The sequence below is a fragment of the Eumetopias jubatus genome, unplaced genomic scaffold (genome assembly GCF_037043125.1).
Source record: "Eumetopias jubatus isolate StellerSeaLion01/CBP00866 unplaced genomic scaffold, mEumJub1_p1.0 scaffold_6, whole genome shotgun sequence".
Taxonomy (NCBI): Eukaryota; Metazoa; Chordata; class Mammalia; order Carnivora; family Otariidae; genus Eumetopias; species Eumetopias jubatus.
In genome coordinates this window covers 8,578,881-8,604,604 of record NW_028274812.1, presented here as the reverse complement: position 1 = coordinate 8,604,604, position 25,724 = coordinate 8,578,881, and the positions used below count along the sequence as shown (strand labels likewise).

Below are 25,724 nucleotides of genomic sequence, written 5' to 3'. Positions count from 1 at the left end.
TGAGAGTAAATCTGGTCCTTGTTACTCCAACTTGGTCAAAATTAGAAGTCCTCTCCTCTGGATTCCTTTCTTATTTTTCCTTTCTTAAACTCTGATCCTAAGAGACAAATTGGCATTGCCCATCCCTGAGCTCCACTATGTGGTACTGTAAAGGCAAGAAGACTTCTCAGGCTCTTCCCAGCCTCGTAAACCTTTGTGTCTGTTGGCTTGTTGGTCTTATATCACTCCATAAGTAGACAGAGATTCCCCTGTCATAGTTAGAACATTTGATCTCACCTACTTCTACCAACATTTGGATTTCTACTGTGTCATAGAAAATATACATATTGGTCCCTGCCACTGGTTCTTGGCACAAAATTCCTAAAAGTCTTGGAATTTCATAAGTGATAAGAATACTAGGAGTATCTCTTGTTCTAATACCTGTCTTTGTCCCCCTCCCTGACACAGATCTCCTAAAACCCTTGTAAATTTCTAAGTGATAAGAGCACAAAGAGCATCTTTTGTTCCAGTGAGGCGACTCTAGTGGGCTCCTGGATAGGGACTGGCTACCAGAAAGACCAAGCGATTGGAATTTCCAGCCCTCCCTTTCATCCTCCAGAGAAGAAAGAGGGGTTAAAAACATGGTTAATAATTGATCATGCCTACTTGGGGAAGCCTCCCTAAAATCCCAATAGTACAGGGTTCAGGGAGCTTCCAGGTTGGTGAACACATCCACACCAGGAGGGTGATGCTCCCCAACTCTACAGGAATAGAAGCTTCTGCACTGGGGACCCTCTTAAACCTTGCCCTATGTACCTCTTCATCTAGCTACTCATCTGTGGTCTTTATCACATCCTTTAGTAAACTGGTAAACAGAAATAAGTGTTTCCCTGAGTTGTGTGAGGTGCTCTAGCAAATCAATTGAAACTGAACCCCCAATTTGTAGCCAAATTGGACAGAAGTTTTGGATAACCTGGGGACCTACTAGTTGCATTTGTCACCTGAAGTGGGGGGCCACATTCTGGGGCTGAGCCTTCACCTGTGGACTCTGATGCTTTCTCTAGGCTGGTAGTGTGAGAATTGAGTTAAACTGTAGGCTGCCCGGCTGGTGTCACAAAAAATTGGTTGGTATGGGGAAAAGCCTCCACACACTTGATAACCAAAAATTTCTGAAGTGGAATGTGCTGTGAAAATTGAAAGGTAAAGGAAACATGCAGGAAAGCAACACACAGATGGCAAAACCGAGTTTTTTCCGGTCACTACAGTCTCTGACTCCACCTTGAAGTGGGCTCCCCCACCCCCTTCCCCACCTCAATTAGGGTAAGTAGAGATGGGACTAACCCCATTCTCCCACCCCACTCTACCCCAACAGGAATACTTGTCCCACCTTTCTGTAAGGCTCTGCTGCCTGCTAACTTTTCAGACCAGCCTCACACTCTGCAGACCAGACGTTGCTCAGGGCCTGGCCTGGTCTTCAGAGATATTTATTGGACCACACACTGTATTTACACCTTTAATTTCCAAAACTTTAAAAATCAGCAGATTTTTACATTAGAAATATTAATTCCCAGCCTATCTTGAAAAATCAGAAGCTGTGGCTACACTGCATTGGCCTTCCTCGATGGCAGTTCCCTTCAAATGAGCCCTTGTGTCCAGGTGGCCAAGCCTCCCCTTGCTGGCCTCACTCCCATAATTTACTGTTTGGTCCATATAGGCATTTGGTATTGCCACAGATGGAAACTTTTGCAGGATAAATATGGGCAGATGCTTTTTTTCCTCTTTGTGGAAGTCACAAACATAATGTCCAGATATAAGAATCATTTTCAAGAAAGCAAGAGCATAACTGGGTGTTATATGAAAACAATGAATCACTACATCACTACATCAAAACTACATCAAAACTAATCATTACTACATCAAAAACTAATGATGCATTGTATGGTGACTGACATAACATAATAAAATTAAATTAAATTAAAAAAAAAGAAAGCAAGAGCATAAAACATTTGTACGAAATTATGAACTATAATGACATTGCATTGAGAAATACAACTCTAAGCCTTTTCCTTTAGGCTCCTCACCTGTCTCAGAACTGTGATTCAGTCTTCTGTACATTCATCAGGATTTTTACTCTTAAAAGATTTGTTTTAAAACACTTATATACTGACATACAAGTTTTTGGCCACAGCATTGTCACCCTCTGTGTTTAATTCAAAATGGTACGGAAAGTACATCACAAGGAAATTTTGAACCTTAAGAAAATGCATATTTCAGCACATGTTTTCAATTATACTGGAATGACTTTGAAGCTATGGAGACCCAGCTTGGCATTGTGAACAGCTGGCTGGGTGACATCCCCACAGCTTTCATCATGTGATACACACGAGCCTTCCAAACAGGGCTTTCTGAGGTCGGCTTCCAACTGTTGTCTGGCCCAACTCGGACCTTTTACAAAAAGAGGAAAATATGTATTATCCACCCCTCAAGCTCATACACCAGTGAGTAAATCAGGACACAAGATTTCAACGTTTCATTCGTCCTGAACACTGCATCTCAGAGGCACCAGCCTACCTTTCCACTGTCTTCCAACTTCCATTCTCCATTCAAAACAGAAACGCCAATTAGGGTAAAATTTTGTTTTTCTCCACGTGTTGGCTTGGAAAATGGTTTGCTCTGAATATCCACCTAGGCTGAGTGAGTCTTTCATGGGTCAAAATTGGCACAGTATTATTTTCTGGCCAAATGTCATATTTCTTTGACCGTATTATAGGCAGGAGTGTTCTGGGGGTCCAGTAGGCTTCAGGGATACTTGATTAGTCCAGCAGGAGTCAAATTCACATGGACCAGGTAGATTCCAAGGAGTCATTCCTTTCAATGAACGGACTCCCAACCATTCCTTAAGAGGCTGGCCGTTCTGCAGAAGTGCTCACGCGCTGCTTCAAGGAGGAAAAACCAAGAGTGAAGGCTGAGCTGTCAACCCAGCTTTCAATTAGGGCACTTTTGTTTCATCTGTCTTAGTATTAGCTTATTTAGAGTAATGTTTCACTTAAAGAAGAATCTGCTGGATAAAAAGTTTGAAAACCACTGCTTAGGGACAGATAACAACCAGGCAACCTAAATACCACCTTCCTCCCCTCCCCCCCCAAAATACACAGGGTTTTGTTTTGTTTTAGTAAGTTGCACACATGCTCTAATATAACTATCCCTCACTATCCAGAGCTATTTGCTTCCTGAACTTACTAACAGGAATCCAGACAGACACACAGAATGCTTTGGTTGAGTGACTGCAACTAGGCTCACATTGGCAAGTTTGCAGTGAATCTTCGTTTAATGGTATAATTTTGAGCTTTTCATGTTTTAATCACTAAACCTCAACAATGAAGCTTAAGAAGGATTACTGACATCAGAAAAAGGATGTGACCAGACTCCACACATTCTACTCATGTTCAAGTCAAGTCTAATTCTCAAACCTCCTCAAATTATCATTCTAAAAAAGAAAATGTTAACAATGTTCACACACATTTGGATTTCTGGTCATGTCTGTAGCCCACAATTAAAAACACAGAAACACTTGGTCACCCCTGAGTTGAGAAATTGGCTTACCTGTTTTAAATATAAATCCTCCTATAAGCTGAACCAGTAAGCCGTTCTCAACCGCTAGTGCTATAGATAAGGTGGCTCAGCAAAAAGCTGAGCTCAGGTCCTCAGGGAATGGGACATTTCAGGGCAATGGGTCCTCACTGTAAGCCTATATCCATGTTTCCCAAGACTAAAACTAGAATTCACTATCAAACAAATTCAAATAAGCTTTGGGGAACATTTACACTGAATCTTCAAAATCAGGACAGTCTTGCAATGTCTTGATTATACACTTGCCAAAAGCCCTGAGTTCCCATGGGAAGTGTGGAAGCCAGAAGAAAAACAAAGCTGGGAGCTGGGCAGGCACACGCTTGACCTGCTTTGGCATTTGTTCATATGAGCCCTGAGCTTCACAACTATTTCTCACAGGTGGTGAAACCAAAGCCCAAGGGGTTACTGGACAGGTGTTGGCTAAATTGGAAGAATACCCTGGGTTGCTCAGGAACACAGGCAGGAACTTGTGTTTGGAGACAATTCCTAAAACTATGCCACAACTCCAAAAACTCTATGGTTTTTCTTTGGAAAGAAGAGCAATATTTCTCACTTTGTTTTCCTTTTTTGCCAAACATAGGTTTCTTTTGAACATCTGCAATCTGACCCAACCCCACTTAATTCTATAAATATTTTCAGATCAACTTTAACAGACATTCCCCATACACCAACACAAAGCGATAACCTGCACGTGAGGTGGGTTGAGAGGTGGAGCTAATAATAAGAGCTCAGGAGAAACTGAGACCCAGAGGGTGACCACTGCCAGGGTGACAGTGGCAGGAAGCAAAGGTCGTAGGCAAAGGAAAGCTCCTTCCCCAACCCTCCACCAATCACCAATTTCAACTTATGTTTAGGTTGTTCATGTTTTCATTATCATAAAAGATGAGTGAGAAAAGATTACATCCTTGATGCCTGTTAAATTCACCCTCAATGATCAATTTCTCCATCCAGGAGTGGACGCAAACATCCCAACACCCACTACTGGGACTGCAAGTTGGATGTCTGCATAGTCATGTAGCGTGATTTTCTTAAGTCGTTACATAGAACTATCAAAACTTTGGCACTAAGGAAACTAAGATTGGGGAAAGTCCAAGTGATAAAAAGTATCAAAATGTAAAAATTTCATTTTTTCCTTTATTCTCCCATTTTATGAAATGACTTATTTTCTTTCTTCTTGTGTTTCACTTAGTGATCATTTATTTAATCACCATGTCCCTTCTTGGGGAGGCCAGAAAACTTTAGACTCTAGCATGAGGGTGGGAGTTGACATATAATTTCCAGACATCCACGCTAGACCCAGAAGAGCTGCCAAGATGTCTAATTGCCCCATAAGTCACATTTATGAAGCCCAGAATCCTTATTTCCCATATCCAGAAAACGAATTTTGTCAAGAAAGTCTTTCCAATACCATCATTAAGTTCCTTCTCCAGTTTAGCCAAACACTAGACTCACAACAGGAAGGACTGAGTCTCAGGGGCTGGTGGTAAAAATAAGCTGAAAATTGGTAGAGAGCAAGCGGGTCCCCTTCTCATCGGCCCCAGGCTCTCAGGCACACAGCCATTGGGTCACAAAGGGACATAGCTGAGTGTCATTAGTGGTCAAAGGGAAAACAGAGCAGAGGACATGAAATTAAAGAAACCAAAGTATTATCACTTTATTTTATCACATCAAACTTAAGGAAATACATTCTCTTTCTTGATTTTGTTAAATGAAGTGTTTCTGTAGCTAGTGGTGCATTTGCTTTCATCATTTCCTTTTTCCTATTGGTATTCTCTGGATTAATGTAGTGTAGACCTGTGCCGTGGAGCCAAGTAAGCATGTTTACTGGGTGCCAGAAAAGGTTAAATATTAGTTCATGTCTCCATAAATGCTAGTATCCTACTTTTTAAAATATGAAAGGTAGAGAAAGACAAAGGCACATCAGAGGCTTCCCCTAGTTCCAGAAGAAAAATCGGGGAAATAACGATGAGGATGAGGATGTGGACAGCTGGGGACAGGGACAAGCTCTGGGGCTTGTTGTTCTCTGTGCATCACTCAGCTGGTGGCCAGCAGCTGACCGCTCCCTCAGTGGGGTCCTCGAGCTGCCCAGGCAGGGCCAGTGCATTTCATCCAGAGTAGCATCTCCTTGTAGGAAGTGCAAACAGACAAGCAATGATTGCTTCCCCTTTCAAGGCATGGACAAAGAAAATTACACAGTGGAGATGGAGATTTTGCAAATGAAAGCTAGATTTCTGCATCTTTTGCTAAGACTTTTTAAAAGATGAGGGGTGCCTGGGTGGCTCAGTCGGTTAAGTGTCTGCCTTCGGCTCAGGTCATGATCCCAGGGTCCTGGGATCCAGCCCCGCATCAGGCTCCCTGCTCGGCAGGAAGCCTGCTTCTCCCTCTCCCATTCCCCCTGCTTGTGTTCCCTCTCTCGCTGTCTTTCTCTCTGTCAAATAAATAAATAAAATCTTAAAAAAAAATAAAAGATGATATGATTTCAATGTTATACATTAATGAGCACTTGGCTATCAGTATTATTTCCATTCTTATGGAAATATGGATTATTTCCATTCTTATAATTTAACACTAGATCCAAGCCTGTGAGCCTCGGATCCCAGTGGGGTTCTGGAGTTATTACCTTCAGGCAGGAAACCCTCTCGTCTATAGACTAAATAATAAATCAATAGATTGATATATGCACCACCTTTTCATGTGTTTGTAAACACTTTATAAATAATAAAATACAAGTTTATGGAAGCATTATTAAATTCAGGTCACCTTTTATATTTATATATATATTTGTCAATGATTTGACATAAAAAAATATAACTATCATATAGCAGATTCACTGAGGGAGTCTTGTCTGTATTTTCTTTCAACTTCATTCTGATTCTGAGTTTCCATCTCTCTGGACAAGCAGGAAATTCAAGCTGGTTTTCTCCAGGTTCCACTCACCCACATGTGAAGCTAGTGTTACATTATCAATTCTCATCCATTCTGCCCAGTCATTTTGTCAAGTATAGAAATCTTCAGTGAGCCTGGGTGTCAGCAACCTGGGACCCAGTTCCATTGGATGCAACTCGCAGCTTCTGAGGGCTGGCACGTGTCAGGACCAGGACTGAGACTCCTTCTCCTCCTCAACTCTAGGCTTCAAATAAGAAGGAAGTAAAATATATAAGGGAACAAACTCGGTATTTCTAGCAATTATCCTACTATCATCTTGTATCAATCAGGGTCTAGTTAGGAGACAGAAACCACACAACAATTTTAACAAGGAGAACTTAATATATTATATGAAAACAATGAATCATAGAACACTACATCAAAAACTAATGATGTACTGTATGGTGATTAACATAACATAATAAAAATAAGATTTAAAAAATAAAAAAATCTAAAAAAAAAATTATTAACCATAACAGGGGGTTGACTATCAAGGGGTAAAGAGAACTCTAAAGAATACCCAAGAGATGAAGGAGAATGCCTAATGAAAGAACAAACTTGGAAAGGAGAACACTCCCAGCTTCCAAGGCTGGGATTCAGATCTCACTGAAAAGGTGTGATTGACGCCTACTGGGGGGTGGGGAAATTCTCTGGGCTGACCTGAGCCAGAGCTGGTCCACAGTGGCTAGGCAAAGGTTGGAAGGCAGAGTAACATGGGCTGGGACTGGCCAGCAGGAAACACCCCACCAGGGTGTAGGAAGCTCAAGGCAGAGAAGCCAACCTCTAGGGTGCCTATGAGACTCACTGAGAATCTACCGGCACAGATGCTACTGAAACTCAGTGGAGGGGGGTACCACTAGATGTCCACCCCTTGTGCCACTGACTACCACAGTAGTACTTAAAAAAAACAAAACAAAAAACAGAATCACACCAGTATAGGAAGTGATGCCCATTCTCCTTTACTTGCTGAAGTGCCCTGCCCCAGCTACATTTGGGCTCTCATGGTGCCCAAATTGTTCTGAGGCAAAATGAAGCAGGATGCCTCATCACCCACTGGAGTTCAGGTGGGCAAGATTACTTGAGAGATTCCATGGTTCTCCATTCCTTAAGAGATCGTTAATAAAGCAGCTTCTAGAACCCAGACATTTAACCAAGGAGACAAATCACAGGATGCATGATGAAACCTGGAAATGCTTCTCCTCTCCCATGATGGAAAAAGTTTCTAGGCTTGCCTGCCCCTTCTGCAGACTCAGGCAGGTGCACTTGCCCCAGCTTCTCCCACCGTCAGTTTGCCAACATGCCCAACCTCCAGCATGGTCATAGTTCTATCCCAGGAGGCTCCTCATCAGTAGAGATTCCATGAAGGGGCTGAAAGGAGTGGCCTTCCTTCCCCCACCCCACCCCACCGTTGTCACCAGCAGCCCTCTTCCATATTCTTCAATGAATAAAGGAAAGATCATCTCTGTCTTGTATAAAGTACTGAGCAAATGCAGCTGTCAGTCACGTCCCCAGCTCTTTGCCTTTCTAGCTTGATAGCCAACCTATAAACAAGTTCTACAGGCTCATCCTATAGAAAATTCTGACATCTCTGCCTCCAAGAATTCCCACCCTCACCCCCACCAGAGAGGCTTCAGTGGGGTCCATCCAACCCTGGTGATACATTCGGAGGGACACATCTCGGTCCTCACAGATTTGAACTAGGACCCTCCAGCACCCACAGTCAGATGTCTCGCCAATGACTGGCCAATTTCTGAGCAAACAGGAGGCAGGGAAACAGCAGCCTCCCAAACTTGCTCCTCCCCTCGCTCTTTCCAAGGTGAGCTTTCTAATGGGAAGAATTTTATGATCATAAAGAACTGGAAAACAATGAATATTTAAAAGACTTTAGAATTTTAAAGGAGTTGGTCATATCCAAATTTCCATTTGGCACGTTCAGAGATGTACCTTCTCTGCAGAGCGAGAGGAATTTGGGGGGGAAAAAGTAGTCTGGCTTTGATCCCAAAGGAGGACCTGATTTTTTTGGAGAGGTTTTTGGTTCAATTTGAGGGGTTTTGGGTTGGTTTGTTCATTTTTTTAGGGAGTGGGTTTTTTGGTTGGTTGGCATTTTAAATCGTGGACACTAGTTTAAAGACAACTTCACCCACAGGTGTGACTTAAAAATACAAACTCAGTGACTCAGAATTCAGAGACCAGAAAGGAATAGGAAACATCCAGCCATCACACAGTGTTCTCATATATACGTTAAGGGATCATTTTACCTTTAAGTAATAGAAAGAAAGAAAGAAGGAAAGAAAGGAAGGAAGGAAGGAAGGAAGGAAGGAAGGAAGGAAGGAAGGAAGAAAGAAAGAAAGAAAGAAAGAAAGAAAGAAAGAAAGAAAGAAAGAAAGAAAGAAAGAAAGAAAGAAAGAAAGAAAGAAAGAAAGAAAGAAAGAAAGAAAGAAAGAAAGAAAGAAAGAAAGAAAGAAAGAAAGAAAGAAAGAAAGAAAGAAAGAAAGAAAGAAAGAAAGAAAGAAAGAAAGAAAGAAAGAAAGAAAGAAAGAAAGAAAGAAAGAAAGAAAGAAAGAAAGAAAGAAAGAAGAAAAGAAGGGAGGGAGGAAGAAGAGAAAGGAAGGAAGGAAGAAGGAAGGAAATAAAGAAAAAATTGGTTCTTGGAGTTTCTTTTTGGACAGGGGTAGAAAGACTTTCTAAAACATTACTAAAATATATGTGTGTGTGTGTGTGTGTATGTTCCAAAAGCATTAATTTAGAAGTTAGAGGAAGATTAAGAGTTTAGCAATTTGCTGTTTTAAAATTTTAGCCCTATAAGATCACTCCTTAAGAAGAAAGAAATATAATGTGATGAGAACTGGGTGTTATATGCAACTAATGAATCATTGAACATTACATCCAAAACTAATGATGTACTATATGTTGGCTAATTAAGTTAAAATAAAAAAGAAGAAGAGAAAGAAATATATAGAAAGAAATGGGAAATTGGGTGCAAATTTGGAATATAAAGTTGGGTGGTATGGCCAGACATTAAGGTAAAGGTAGAGCTTTTTCTAAACACAGAGGAAAAGCTTAGCATTGTAAAATTATAGTCAGCAAAGAAATAAGAGCAGAGCTGTTAACATTCAGATTTGAAACATATGACTGCTTTGGGATTTATTTTTTACTGGATTTCGCAAATTGCTAAAACCAGGACAAATAACCATTCTCCTTGGCAATGATTTCTTCTGTTCTTAGAATGCCCCTCTGTGAGAGTGGTGCTGAGCAGCCACTTCTGACCCTAGAGAAGCTCAACAAAGCAGTCAACTTCTGGAAGTGGGGAACAGCTTCACTGGCCCCAAGGACAATACAGTGGATCAAGCTTCTAACTAGGAAATCAAGCTTCTTTGTCCAAATTCTTCTACTGATGCTGAGTAAAATGGGGAAATAACAGTACCTACCTCCTAGGCTGTCATGAGAATTAAATGGGTTGACAGTTGTACAGCACACAGCTCTGTGCCTGGCACACAGTAGGTGCTTACTTGCTGTTCGCTCTTCCCTTACCTCACGTGCCTGAACACTCTACTTTAAAACTCTGCAAAATCATTCTCAGCGTCTTCCAACCCTTCTACAAATATGTACAATTCCAGCAACTGGAGGCTACAAAATCCCATCATTCTGCAACGTTACATATCTCCTATGAAAGTGAGAAATCTGTCATAAACACCTTTAAGCAGTTTAGACGTGCACATATCTCTAAACAAATCACCCAGAAGGAATATAAGCAACTGTCAAATAAGTTTTTCCTAAACTTCATCACGTCAATCTCAAGCATGCAAATGAGAAGCCCATTTTTTCTCAAAGAAAATAGCTTTTTTAAAACAAAACCTCATCTAAAGTCTCCTATTTTAGAGAAAAGAAAGAGTAAAGTCTTCTTTAAGGTCATTCAATAAAACAAGGGAAGGCATCCGAAGGACCCACAGTGACATGTTCTTTGCCTCTTGCGCAAATGTCTTCTACCTCTTTGCCCAGGGAAATCATTTCTCCCGCGGACCATTAACCTGCTTTGAGAGAACGCAAAGGAAAGAAAACAACCCACAAATAGGTTGGAACAAGACATGTAATGTAGAAATGCATGTATTTCTCACATTGTTGCACAAAAAGCACCGTTGTGTGTAGATGGGAGGTTTTTCCTCTCTTCACTTCCTCCCCTAAACAGATTAGGGGTACAGTATTTCCATTCAAGGTCCACAAAGTCATTGGTCATAAGATTGTCAAGTCCTTCACCAGCCTGCTGTAAGGAGTTTTCTTTTACACAGTGGGGACTTCCTGTAGACAGACGACAGAGCGCCATGAGGAGCATGGTGCGGACAAGGAAATGCCTTCACCGAGTCACTGCTCCTTGGACCCTCTTCCTCCTGCTGCTCTTCAAACAGTCCTTAATCTTTCTCCCCCTGGTGAACACTCATCTTAATTAACTAATCTAAAATATGGGGAAATGTGTGTGCTTACTTCCAGCATTTACAGAATTTTACAATAGAAAAAAAGAAACAACATACATACACAAAAGTTGAAGAATGTTTACGTTATGGCATGCCAACCCAACAGACTATGATGAAAACATTTTAAATGGTGGTGATAAAAACTATGGACAGTCTGGATACACAGGCAAATTAACAGAGAATAATTTATTGATATTACATTACAAGACACCACATGTGAAATGGCATTTCATGTTATAGTCAGTGTCGCTTCTCTTAAAGTAATGCACAGGTAAGTTGCAATGGACACAGTGCATTAGGGCAGCATTTCCTTCTGGCCCTGTGCCTGCATCAGTGATGCCTTGCCTCAGGTGACCTGTGTCTCTCATTTTCATTGACTAAAACTGTAATTCAGATCTAGCAAGCATGTGGCCCTCTCCTGTTGGCCACGTCATCCACTCTGGTTTGGGAAACTTATCATCTAACCACTTTGATGTAATGGGGTGACATGTTCTTCTACTGGAACCGCTCAGTGACCTTCCCCAACCTTCAAATGCATGCATTCATTATCGACCACTTAAAAGTGGTCAAATATGTCAGACAGTTGCCTGTGTTAGCAGACTTTATGAGACCCCTGTCTATAGACCCAAGTATTCTGACATATCTGGGTATGGCCTGAGCCCTCTTTCTGGTGTCTCTTTGCTTTAAGGATCAAAAGCCCCCTTCAGGAAGAAAGAAATGGATGTTTAGAAGCTTGGACCAAGATAAAGTCTTTTAGGTTAAAGGGAGGCATAATTATTAGTACCTATCTCTCCATTTCCCAGAGATCTTCCCAAGAGCAGCGTTTGCTGAGCCCTAGAGAGACCAGAGCTATGAATAAAACTGACCAAGTTTTTCTCCTGGGAAGACATTGCTACCCAGCCATGCTGTCTTAAGATCATGCAGCAAGGGGCGCCTGGGTGGCTCAGTCGGTTAAGCATCTGCCTTCGGCTCAGTCATGGTCTCAGGGTCCTGGGATCGAGCTCCGCATCGGGCTCCCTACTGAACGGGGGGCCTGCTTCTCCCTCTCCCTCTGCCTCTGCTTGCCACTCCCACTGCTTATACTCTCTCTCTCTGTCAAATAAAAAATTAAAAAATTAAATAAAAAAAAAAGATCATGTAGCAAGACCCATCGCCCCCAGAGCTATGAGCCCCGAATATCCTGAAGTCATGAAAACTTAAAAACAGAAAGACCATTTGACTGGCAGAACCTTAGGAGAATCAAATAAGAGTGTCAAGAAATATTTGAGATTCTCCTACATAATCTATGAACTCCAAAATTACAACTTCCTATCCCTTCTTGCTATTCCATCCTCAGCTCAATGTACACTGTGGCCCCAGTATGACTGGGTGCTGAAAGGGAGTGGACTGAATCTTACAGACCACATGACCATATAATTGATCATCAAAATCAATAAACTTCTGAGGTTGTAAAGGAGCATTATCAGAATCATGCCAGGACAGCAGGTGTCCGCTAGGACGGTCCCAGGCAAACCGGCATCTGACCACCCTATGAGTCTGCGAGTTCTAGGGGAAAACATTTGTGTCTCTAACTTTACCCATTTGTTCTGATCAACTTTTCATCTCATCAGATGTTCTTGATCTTTTAGATGCATCTTTGGCCACTCAAAGCAAAAATCTAGGCTTTTCCAAAACTGTGGAGAGAGCCAAGATGTCCATCGACAGATGAATGGATAAAGAAGATGTGGAATATATATACACAATGGAATATTATGCAGCCATCAAAAGGAATGAGATCTTGCCATTTGCAACGACGTGGATGGAACTGGAGGGTGTTATGCTGAGCGAAATAAGTCAATCAGAGAAAGACATGTATCATATGACCTCACTGATATGAGGAATTCTTAATCTCAGGAACAAACTGAGTGTTACTGGAGTGGTTGGGGGTGGGAGGGATGGGGTGGCTGGGTGATAGACATTGGGGAGGGTATGTGCTACGGTGAGCACTGTGAATTGTGCAAGACTGTTGAATCACAGATCTGTACTTCTGAAACAAATAACGCAACATATTTTAAGAAAAAAGAAAAAGAAGAAGATAGCAGGAGAGGAAGAATGAAGGGGAGTAAGTCAGAGGGGGAGACGAACCATGAGAGATGATGGACTCTGAAAAACAAACTGAGGGTTCTAGAGGGGAGGGGGGTGGGGGGATGGGTTAGCCTGGTGATGGGTATTGAGGAGGGCACGTTCTGCATGGAGCACTGGGTGTTATGAACAAACAATGAATCGTGGAACACTACATCAAAAACTAATGATGTAATATATGGTGATTAACATAACAATAAAAAAATTTAAAAAAAAATCTAGGCTTTTCCAGACATTTTGATGAACGCTGCCAAAACTAGAAAATCCTAAACAATAATCCTATATATGTTTATCCTGGACCTTTCCCACCTGCACCCTTACTTCACAGAGATTCAGAGAGACATGTTTCCTAATAAAAAGGGTGCAAGTGGTTAGCTATTCAAAACAATCTTACCCTAGAGAGTTGCCTTTTGTTCATCCAAAGGGAAAAAAAACAAACAAACACAAAAAACACAGTTACTAAATGCCAGGCACACTTCTAGGTATTGGGTGACACAACTTTTAAAAACACAGGACCATAACCCAGCTCAAGAGATCGCATATGCAGTGAGGGAAGCAGCTGATGAATAAGTAAGCAAATAGATCATTGTGGGATTACCTGATGGTGTGACCCCGGGGGGAGAGTCTACTGCAGTAAGAGAGGTCCAGGAAGACACCTCTGAGAAGTGACATTTGATCTTACTTCAGGACGGACACTGGCCAGTGTGACAAGCCCCTTTCACAGATCACATCAATTTCGTTTCCAGCCCTACACCAATTTTTCCTGTTTCCTCCCAGTTTGTGAAGATCATGGACCCCTCTACGGTTTTCTCACGAAATGGAATGGATATAGATGAAAAGCGAAAGGGGTTTCCACTGCACACTCGAGAAATAGTGGGAAATAGAATTAACACCATCAGTCAGTATAAGGCGGCCACCGGGTGCCTGAATGACCCACTCCTGAGTGTGGTTTTAATCATCGACAAGGTTCTGGGGTGCTCCTCTAGCAGTCCTGGGTGTGGGGATCGGTGGAGCCTGCACCCCAAGTCCTGAGGACAGGCAGCTCTCACTGGGCTTAGCTGACCACAGTATTTTCTCAGTGCAACTTTGAGCTCGTGTTTATGCCAAAGTCGGCCTGAAAGGCAGTTGTCTGAACCCATCAGTTCCCAGCATCATTCCTAGCCTCTGGTGGCCGCTGGTCCCACCGACCGATCGGTTCTTGTAATTAGATTACTCCTGCACTCAGTGTCTATTCCCCTTGCTGGCAGTGTCACACTGTGATTTCTGATCCCGCTGTCCTTGACCAATCAGACTAATGAAGCCTCTCTCTTCCAAACATGAGCCACAAGTCACTGTCAGCATCAAGCTAGTCGGGGTGTTTTCTGTATCCTTCTTGCTTTCCAAACTCCAGGTCAGGATCCCTGCACTCCTCTCCATATTCTGCAACATGTGATTTTTGGAAATGTAACCCAAAAAAAGTCTGAATAGAGCCCAGCAAGAGCCAAAGGAAATGGAATAATGAACTATTCAGTCTAGGTCTGTTATGTGCCCAAATGTGGTTTTGCCTTCTACAGTATTTAGATCATACTGTTGACTCATGTTCCATAAGAACAGACTCGATTTATCCATGTGGCCTCTTCTACTCCCCACTGACCTGTATACTCATCCTTCCTCCCTTTCCCTCCAGGAAACTTTTGCCCAAAGCCAGTTTTTATAATGGCACATTTGATTGGACTATTGTTTACAGTTAATTCACCCAATTGTGCTTTATTAACTCTCCTTTGCTTGCTTTCAGATGCTTTTCTTCTCCTTGTCAAGATAAGTAAGACAGTTTTCGTTCCTTTGTTACATAGTAAAATGTTGTTATTCGCCATATCGTTTGGATCCTCAATAGATCTTTTTTCGGGTATTCTTACCACCGGACATCCTGGCAATGTCAGTAACGATACCAAACTTGTAAATAGCACTTACTATATTCCAGGCACTGTTCTAAGGACTTTACATTCATTAACTCATCAAATCCCCTAAACTCTAACAAGTAGGTATTATTATAATACTTTACAGGGGCGCCTAGGTGGCTCAGTCGGTTAAGCATCTGCCTTCGGCTCAGGTCATGATCTCAGGATCCTCGGATCCAGCCCCGCAACAGTCTCCCTGCTCACAGGGAGTCTGCTTCTCCCTCTGCCTCCTCCCCCCTGCTCATGCTCTGTCTCTGTCTCTGTCTCTCTCTCTCTCTCAAGTAAATAAATAAAATCTTTTAAAAAATAAAATAACACTTTACAGATGAAGAAACTGAATCACAGAGAAGTTAAGGAACTCAATGTCACACAACTAATAATGCAGAACCCATAGCATTTGCTCCTTGGCACTCAAATTTAACAGTAAAATTTCACAGTGTTTTTGTTCATGTTTAATTATCACCAAATTCTTATCTGTCTCTTTCCTAAACCAGGAGAAAAAGATCAGACCGAAATAATCATGAATATCATCAAACTGGGACCAGTCATCCCCTTAGAACTGAGTGATTACATTGAATTTTTTGTACCTCTCGTCTCCCGAGAGGACAAGTAGTTCCCTTCTAGAGAAATGACTCAGATACATTAGCTTTTCCAGGCCACTGGGCTGTGATTGAACTCATCAACACTTAGGGGACTTTTTTTCTTTTTTTTTTGGTCCAAGTTCTATCGCTTGGCACATCCAGCATCCCACAATCTGTCTCCAGCTTCCCTCCTCCTAGTCTCATCTCTTGCTCCTCCCCCACCATGTCCCCCCTCCGGTGGGCTCCTGCTCACACCTGTGTTCATGCCATTAGCCCAGAATGCTTGACCCATCCCCCACCAATTTTTCCCTCACTTTTAGTTAATTGGTATTTTTCTCAAAATTATATAAGTAATTAAAAAAATAGTTCTATAAATCTTATAGTAAAGAAAGACAGTCGTTCCCTGCCTCATTTTTCCCGACCCCCAAGTCTTAACTATTTTCAACTCTTTTTTTCCTTTTTTTAAAAAAGATTTTATTTATTTTTCAAGATTTTTATTTATCAGCAAGAGAGGGAACACAAGCAGAGGGAATGGGAGAGGGAGAAGCAGGCGGAGCAGGGAGCCCGATGTGGGACTCGATCCCAGGACCCTGGGATCATGACCTGAGCTGAAGGCAGACGCTTAACGACTGAGCCACGCAGGCGCCCTCCTTATTTTTTTTTTAATGTATTTATTTGCCAGAGAGAGAAAGAGAGCACAAGCAGGGGAAGCGGCAGGCAGAGGGAGAAGCAGACTCCCCACTGAGCAAGGAGCCCGATGCAGGACTCGATCCCAGGACCCTGGGATCATGACCTGAGCCGAAGACAGATGCTTAATCCAGGTGTTCCTACTTTCAACTCTTTTAACTGTGTCTTTTCTACATTTTTTAACAATGTTTGTTAAATGGGTTAAGATTATGTTCATTTGCAAGTAATAGAAAACCTTTCTAGAGTGACTTAAACAAGCAAGGAGTTTATTTCATATAAAAAGAAGCCCACACATAGACATTCTAAGGCAGGCATGAGTCTCAACAGGGTCTTCAGAAACCAGGCTCTTTCCACCTTTCTATTCCACCATCCTTGCTTATGGCATCCATCCACATCATCACAAGATGGTGGCTCTTACCTCCAGGTATTATGTCCACATTCCAGGAGAAAAAGAATAGGGAAGGACAAAGATATCTTTCCTAGTAAGACTTTGCCTTTTATTTGAAAAGGAATATCCTCTGCAAGAACGTCTGCCTGTGTCTTCTCTAGTCTTTTCAAAGTTATCTGTTGGGGGCAGGGGAGGGGGGAGGGGGGAGGTTTTACTGCTTCTCAAATATTTATTTCCTCCAAATTCCTTTTTCTATTTGTCTTTGTTGTTTGTTTGTTATTAAGCTGTCTTTAATGTTGGAAACTTTCCCCTAAGTCTCATGATCTTCGTCTGCTCATTCATATTTAAAGAGTAAATTTCAGATAAAGTGGTTGAAATTTCTGTGTGCATGGCAGGACTTGTGGACAAGGGGCTTCACGGCAAGGAAATTGGGATGTAGTTTTCAGTGGACACACAGTTGTTAGTATCAGAAGGCCTTTTCTCCTGGGCTGCTCAGTCTCCCCAGAAGAGAACTCTAATATTCTGCTTGGGGTGTGTGAGCGTGGCTGCCAACATCCAGAACAGGACTGGGGAAGGTTCTAGGGTGTCTCACCAACCAGCAGCCTTAACTGCCTTAACTGCCCCAGGCCTTTTAGCCTCCAGCCTTAACTGTGCCTGGCACCCCTGAGTCCAGAGCATGGGTAGTCGGGATACCTTCACGGAGTAACCATATGGTCTTTTGCTAGGGCAGAGGAGGAGTAGTTGCCTAATGGGATGGGATGGGGAGGAACCCTAACCACTTCTCCTGCAGACCTTCAACCTGTCCTCCCACCCCAGCTGCACCTGCATCTTCAGAGATTCCTGTAGCTCCAGATACTGAGCCGTTCTGGGGGCTGCAGCACAGAGCAGGAGCCTCCTCCCCTCCTCCCTCCCTGCCTGCTTCTCTTTCGGGTGTACCTGCTCGGTTTGGTCAGTTCTCACTCATTCAGATGTTATTTGGCCTCCAGAACAGATCCCGTTTATCTCTACCCCCGACTTATCATTTATAATTTAAAAACAAATTTTAAATCACTATATGGTCGTTTGAATGGGGATTCCAGAGGACGCACAGGTCAATCCACCACGTTTATCCAGAAGTCAGTTTTTGGGTATCAGAATTCAGAGTCATCCTTCAAGGCCGAGTGCAAATGTCTGCTCTTCCGCAAAGCTGTCCCCATTTCCTCTCCACGTTCTCCACCCTATAAGTTAATGTCTTCCTTTCTGCAGTGCTCAGCACACACTTCCATCACCCTTCTTATCACGCCATGTCACAATAAGGGCTCCCCACGGCTTTCCTCTGGCTAGACAGCGAGCCCTACAAAGGCAGAAATGGTTTAATGTTCATCTTTGTATTCCTACTTCCTGGCTCTCTGCTCACCCAAGTAAGTTCTTTACATTTTTGGACAGATTTAATGAAGCCTGATATTAAAAATAGTGGATTAGGAGACAGGCCTTCACTAAGCCAATCTGAGCTATAGTGCTGAAATAGTTATCACCTTATGTGTATGTCTGAGTCAGCTGGGGCTGCTACAACAAAATACCATGGGCTGTATAGACATAGAACTTTATGTCTCACAGTTCTGGACTCTGGAAGCCCAAGATCAAGGGCCCCACAGACTCAGCTCCTGGTGAGAGTCATCTTCCTGGTTTGCAGCCACCTTCCCACTGTGCACTCACATGGGGCGAGGAACTAGAGCAAGCACTGGTCTCATGGTCTCATCCCCTCCATTTAAGGGCCCTAATCCCATCACTGGGGGCTGCACTCTCATGACCTCATCTAAACCTAATTACCCCCCAAAGTCCTCACCTCCAAATACGACTATATTGGAGGTTAGGGCTTCAACATATGAATTTGGAGGGGGGCAAGCGCTTGGAAGAGGATGCAAATTTTCAGTGCATCATAGTATATTTTGCTGATTGAAAGACAGCGCTCAATACCTGGTGGTGATTTTTATTGTCACTGTCTCTAAATGGCGAGAGAATTCACATCTCACTTTAGAGGACAAGCAATATGCTTACCGGGCAAGGGAAGTCCAAGATTAGGAAGACATGGTAGATAGCTGTGAGCCAGACTTACGTACAGAGTAGGAAATATTCTGGTGTTAAAGGCAGCTCAGCAACTGAGATGACCAGTCATTTTTATTTTTCAATGGCTTTCTATGCTGTAAAGCAAAAACTGTGTTCACTCTTAATCAGTAAGTTTGCATTTTGCCTACAGTACAGTCTTCATTAAAAATGGTAGCAAGCCTTCCTTAAAATTCTTACCAGTTAGTGACTCTGGTTGTGAGAAATCTTCACATACCTATGCTGTGGGTGCCCTTATTTTACAGAAGAAGAAATACATGTGAAAGGCAAAAATGATATATATGTAGGTGACTAAGATGGACATAAATACACGTAGCTTGCCTCTCAATTTAAATTCCTTCCTCAAGGTGGCACTGGGATATGAGTGTATTCCAGGATCTATGTCTCCTGTATTTAATAATACTATTCAGAAGTACTGTTAAAGACAACAGGACCCAAATTGGAGTCACATATGCTAACTCGCACATCACCAACATGGGAGTAAATGACAGTTTTGGCTCTCATAGAAATGGACTCTTAAACTAGTCATCAGGAATTGCTGGATTGGCATTAGTTAGGTAATCTGCTTGATTACCCTTCCATCCCCTAAAGGAAAGTAACCTCACAATAACCAATCTGCTTTTTTGCCTAGTACCACCTCCTTGTTCCTACTCCCTTCTGCCTATAAAATCTCTTGCCTTGTACAGCTCTTCAGAGCACCTATCTGCTAGATTAGATGCTGCCCTATCCATGAATTACTGACTAAAGCTGATAAGATCTTTAAATTTTACTCAGTTGAATTTTGTTTTCTGACAGTACTTAACCAGTAAACTGAATTACCACATTTCATTTGTGGGTGATGAGGAGCAGAACTAATATCCTCTGATTAAATATTGTGTTTATGCCTAAAAACCACCCAGAAAAACTGTATGAATTGATGTAGGAACCACTGATTCCAGTCTTAAATCCCACAATACTCTCACTTGTTTCCATTATAATTGAGCTCACATAGCTAAATAAAAAAAAGGAAGAACTAACTCACAGAGAGTGTAGCCCATCCACAGAACTTTCTCTGCATACAACAAAGCCACTGATGTCTGGCTGCTACCCAAAGTTCTCTCTGAGAATAATGCTTGGGTTTCTGCTGGAGATCCCTCTCCCTCATGCTTCCTGCTTTGAACACACAGAAACCTGGACATTAGAAGAAAAACAAGGAAGGAACCTGCACAAAGAGACAGAGCTCAGGTTGTAAATGGGGAAATAGAGGGACAGGCAAATGCCCTTTGGCAAGCACCTAGCATCTGGAGCTACTGTGGGGATGGAGAGCCAGCGTTGACTGTGACCATGACCATGACCACACTTAGAGCACAGCCTGGCCCACCAAGAGTAACCACAGCTCTTACTTCAGCAAGAAAAACATTTAGCCCAGAAAGGAGAAGAGTGCTTAAAGCAATGATGACCCCACACAAACAACAACAAAAGACTTGAAGAATCTAAAAAGAACCCTCCATCTCAGAAATAAAGATAACAACTCATTTTGAGATGACAAAGGTGGGACTTTCCATGCCCAATTTGGGGCTCAAACTCATGACCCTGAGATCAAGAGTCACAGGCTCTACCAACTGAGCCAGCCAGGAGCCCCAGATGGCAAGTGAATTTAAAGAGAAGTCAAAGTGTTCTAAAGTCACTGTCTTTTCAAGAGTAGGAAAGAGATATTTATTAACTTTATATATTGTTAGAAATATTAAAATAAGAAGTATGTATACATATATAATTAGAATGCATAATTTCCAAACCAGTATAGGAACAAGATAGAAACTGTTAAAAGAGAGAAAAGAAAGAAAAAAAGGAAAGAAAAATATATCTTTTACTTCAACAAAATAGGGTAAAGAAAAAATAAGAACCAAAGAAAAACATAGTAGTTACAAAATGAAATGATAGAAGTCTAAATATATAGTAACTACAATAAATATAAATGCCTTTGATTAACCAATTAAAAGACAAACTCCCAGATTTATTTCTTTATTTTTTGACTATCTAGTCTTTCACTTAAAATTTTGACATTGGGGTGCCTGGATGGCTCAGTCATTAAGTGTCTGCCTTCGGCTCAGGTCATGAGCCCAGGGTCCTGGAATCGAGCCCTGAGTCACTCCCTGCTCCTCAGGAAGCCTGCTTCTCCCTCTCCTACTTCCCCTGCTTGTGTTCCCTCTCTCATTGTCTTTCTCTCTATCAAATAAATCAATAAAATCTTTTAAAAAAAATTTAATGTTAAGGGGTGCCTGGGTGGCTCAGTCAGTTGAGCATCCAACTCTTGATCTCGGCTCAGGTCTTGAACTCATGGTGGTGAGTTCAAGCCCTGCATTGGGCTCCATGCTAGGTGTGGAGCCTACTTTAAAAAAAAAAAAAGAAAGAAAGAAAGAAAGTGACATTAAAAGGTTGAAAATGGGGACACCTGGGTGACTCAGTCAGTTGAGCATCTGCCTTCGGCTCTTGTCATGATCCTAGGGTTCTGGGATTGAGTCCTGCATTGGGCTCCTTGCTCAGCAGGGAGTCTGCTTCTCCCTCTGCCTGCTGCTCCCCCTGCTTGTGCTCTCTCACTCACTCTCTTTCTCTGACAAATAAATAAAGTCTTTTTAAAAAGTTGAAAACAAAGCCAATTTAGTAGTATTTAGTCAAATAAAATTAAAGAAAAATATATTCATGAAGATACAGACATTACTTAATAATTAAAGGGGAAAATAACCAATAAGATATAAAAATCATTAATTTGCTTCACCTAACAAAATTCCCTTCAAATATACATGCCAAAAATTACCAGAATTAGAAAGAGAAATTGACAAATCCACAACCATAATGAGGTTTCTTTTTAAACATATTGCCATCAGAAACTGTTACATCAAGCATAATAAGAGCACAAATGATTCAAGCAATGCAATCAGATTGATATACATCCCAGTAAACAGATAATATACAATATTTTATGAAAACAAAGCAATTCGCAACACACTCCAAAATATTTGTACCATGAAAACCAGGTTCTGTGATCATAATGCAATACAATTGGAAGCAATACATTTTTTAATCAAAAAACAAAACTATCCTTGGAAATTAGAGAGCAGATTTCTTTAAAAAATCTTGGAAAAGGAAAAGCTCACATGAAAGTTCCCAAGTACTTAGAATGAACAACAAAAGAACTACCCATCAACACTTATTGGATGTAGCTAAAACAGGAAGCATATTTAAAAAAAAATGCACAAATTAATGAGATAAATATTCAGGTCAAGAAGCTAAAACCTATAAATACGGAGAACAAACCAGTGGTCGACAGAGAAGAGGTGAGTGAGGGGAGGGGCAAAATGGGTGAATTGGAGTGGAAGATTCTACCTTCCTGCCACGCTCTGCCCCTCTGCCTGCCTGGGCTCCCAGTTATGGAATGAAAAAGTCACAGGAATAAAAGACACAACATGGGGGATATAGTTAATGATATTGTAACACCAGTGCATGGGCACAGATGGTAGCTATCTACACTTGTGGTGAGCACAACACAATGTATAAACTTGTTGAATCACTGTGTCATACACCTGGAACTAATGTAACATTTCATGTTCACTATACTCAAATAAAAATAAATATTAAATCAATGAAAAAAACTAGAATATATAAATACAGAGAGCTCATGAAATTAAAAACTAAATACATTCAGCATATTGTATATTAATTATACCTCAATAAAATGGTTTTTAAAAGTTTATCAAAAGAATTGATAAAAAATTCAGTGAATCAGAAAGAGAGCCCAGAAATTGACCCGTATATATGTGGTAACTTGGGATATGATAGGATGGCAGTACCAACCAGTGGAGAACTGATGAGTCACCCAATAAATAGTATTAGGGCAGTTGACTTTTCATATTGAAAAGTTAAAGTAGTACACTCATTGTGATGAGCACTGAGTCATGCAAAGAATTGTTGGATCACCACACCATACACCTGACATTAACACTCTATGTTAATTATACTTCAATAAAAACAAGAAAAGTTAAATTAGATTCATACCCCCAAAATCAACATCAGATTGATCAAAGATCCAAACGGGAAAGAAGAAAAATATCTTAAAATTATTAGTAAAAAAGTATAAGAATATATTTGTGACTTCAGGGTAGTAAGGTTCTCTTAACCGTGACACCAAAAGCATGAGTGATAAGGGAGAATGTTTAACTCTGTCAAATGCAAAACTTCCAATTTTTCGAAAGATGCCATAAACAGAATTAAGAGAGAAGTCACAGACTGGAGAAAGTCTTTGCCCTACATAGAACAAACTAAGAATTCATAACCAAATATATACTTTTTTACAACTTACAAATCAATAAGAAAACAGCAAACACCCAATAAAAACATGCACAGGTGATGACTATATAGTTCTCAGAGGAAAGAATGCAAACAGCCAAAACACTAATTGGAAAAAAATTTTAATGGGAAAAAAAAGCTCAACTCCACTGGTAATGAGAAAAGTCTAAATCGGGGTGCCTGGGTGGCTCAGCGGTTTAAGTGTCTGCCTTCGGCTCAGGTCATGATCCCAGAGTCCTGGGATCAAGCTTCACATCAGGCTCCCTGCTCAGCAGGGAGTCTGCTTCTCCCTCTGCCTGCCGCTCCCCCTGCTTGTGGTCTCTCTCACTCTCTCAAATAAGTAAATAAAATCTTTAAAAAAAAAAAACACCCTCCAAAATCAAGGCAGAGATAGCACTTTTCACCCATAAAAGACTAGCAAAAAATTCAGATGTAAAAGTATCAAGAGTAGGCAAGGACGGCTTTGGAGAGCAAGTTGGCACACACTATCTAATAAAATTGAAAATGTTTTTATCTTACAACCAGCAGTTTTACTGGGGAGGGGGCAGTGATGGCAGTCCAGGAAGTTTGCCCCATCTGTGTTCCTTGAAAGATCTAGACTGTCTGCCCAAGCTCCAAATTACACGCAAACTCTCGTGCCACCTCAGCACCTCTCGTGCTAAGGAAGGAGAGGGGGCCCGCATGGGGTCGCACAGGAAAGGAGGAAAGCACAAACCCTCCTTGTCATCGTTCCAACAGCTGCTGCTTGCTCCGCCGCATCACCTCTTTGGAAGCTGGACACCACGTCTTTCTACCTTCCTGCCACGCTCTGCCCCTCTGCCTGCCTGGGCCTGCTCACTCCGAGTTCCTCACTGGCCACCATGCCGGCTCGGCCCCATCAGACGATGATCAGACTGAGCACAAGATGTTCACAACAGGGGGGCGCCTGGGTGGCTCAGTCGGTTGAGCATCCAACTCTCGGGTTTCGGCTCAGGTCATGATCTCATGGGTCGTGGGATCGAGCCCCGAATAGGGAAATCCACGCTCAGCAGGAGGTCTGCTTGAAGATTCTCCCCCACTGCCCTTCCCTGCCCCACTCACATTCTCTCTCTCTCAAATAAATAAATAAATTTTAAAAGGTAAAAAAAGATGTTAACAACAGGCCTGGCAGTTGGTGTGTCTGGTCTGGTGAAACTCGGGGAGATAGCCTTCATCCTCACCCGCAGAACTAAACAGCCTTCCCACAGAAAAATAAACAATCTAACTTTTCCATTTGTAGAAAACAACGAAGAAGCTCTATGAGTCTGTGGAGCATGCCGGTCTCATGTGAAAATTACCTCCCTGACGCACCCGCATTGCAGCCGAGGGTTGGAGACGTTCCCGAGTCAACGAGGTGGGCTGGTGCCAGCCTACCCACACGTGTCACCAGATAGTCCTTGGCGTGGCCTGATGTGGGCGAGGGTTGGAGCAGAGCCCACAGCCCTGACCTCACCCGTGCCCCGCCCTGGCCCCCGGAGCCAACCAGCCCCAGACAGCCCCCTATTTCAAGGGGTGGGGGCGACACTTGCACCATCCCGTACTTCATGACACAGACTGACAACCATTCGTGTGCACCCAGCACTGCCTTGTCTTTCAGGGTTTGTTTGACAGTTACTGATTGATATTCTATCAATAAAAGTATATACACAAACAGGCTCATTACCTACGTATCCATTACCACAGGCTAACCCAGAGTCAAGGTTCTGGAGGAAAAAGAAGCTGGCAATTTTCGCACTTTCCTGCAGTTCTTTTTCTCTATTTGGTTTTCCTTTGGGACTTGCAGGATGAGAGGATTCCAAAAGGCAAACCAAAGGGTTCTGATTTAGGGTAGTATAACTGGTTCCCAGTAATGGAAGGGTTCATGCGCTGGCCTTGACTTTCAGCTGAGAGAGCAGCCCCACATCACAGAAGCCCAGGGATGGCTGGCGTTTCCGGGGGTGTTGCTCCGCTCCCACACCCCCACCTTGCTCCAGGGCACTTTCCACCTGGGGAGCAGAAACAATGTGCCTCCAGCTGTAGGACTCACCTGTCCTTAAAATGACCCGCATTCCTGCTTCACTCTAGCGATGGCGCCGAGCTCTCTGTCAGTCAAATCCCCGCTCAGCCGACCTGCCAGTAATTCAGTTCTTTTTTTTTTTTTTTTAGAGATTTTATTTATTTATTTGACAGAGAGAGAGACAGAGCGAGAGAGGGAACACAAGCAGGGGAAGTGGGAGAGGGAGAAGCAGACTCCCCGATGAACAGGGAACCTGATGCGGGGCTCAGTCCCAGGACCCTGGGATCATGACCTGAGCCGAAGGCAGACCCTTAACGACTGAGCCACCCAGGCGCCCCTGCAGTTCTTATTTTAGTCTGAACCTCCGGGCACTGCCAGCTCAGGCTCAAGCGTGAGCAGGCAGGACTGCCAGATCGAGGGCCTCCAGGAGTATACAGCTTGCCTGGTACAAATATGAGAGCCCTCCTGTGGGTGGACAAGACTCAGGGCCACCCCACAGAGTGGCTGAGCTCAGCCCCACTCACCCCTCGGCTGGGCAGCTTTGGGCTGTGCAGAAACGTCACCATT

General features: G+C 42.5%; 1 long non-coding RNA gene across 7 annotated transcripts in view; it reads right to left on the bottom strand.

The window, feature by feature from the left end:
* Positions 1–1,350: 1,350 nt before the first annotated feature.
* LOC114209236 (uncharacterized) overlaps positions 1,351–25,724 on the bottom strand; it is a 40,715-nt gene continuing 16,341 nt past the window's right edge. The window contains exons 3-7 of one of the 7 annotated variants that reach the window (XR_015768290.1): positions 17,806–18,897; positions 10,650–10,830; positions 6,547–6,739; positions 2,551–2,915; positions 1,351–2,424 (exon numbers count right to left, since the gene is read on the bottom strand). This is a non-coding gene — a long non-coding RNA (uncharacterized LOC114209236). Of the gene's footprint in view, positions 2,916–5,011; positions 6,740–10,649; positions 10,831–17,805; positions 18,898–21,251; positions 25,299–25,724 lie in introns of those variants that run through there. The other 6 variants (XR_003609294.2, XR_015768287.1, XR_015768288.1 and 3 more) reach the window with 6 other exon arrangements.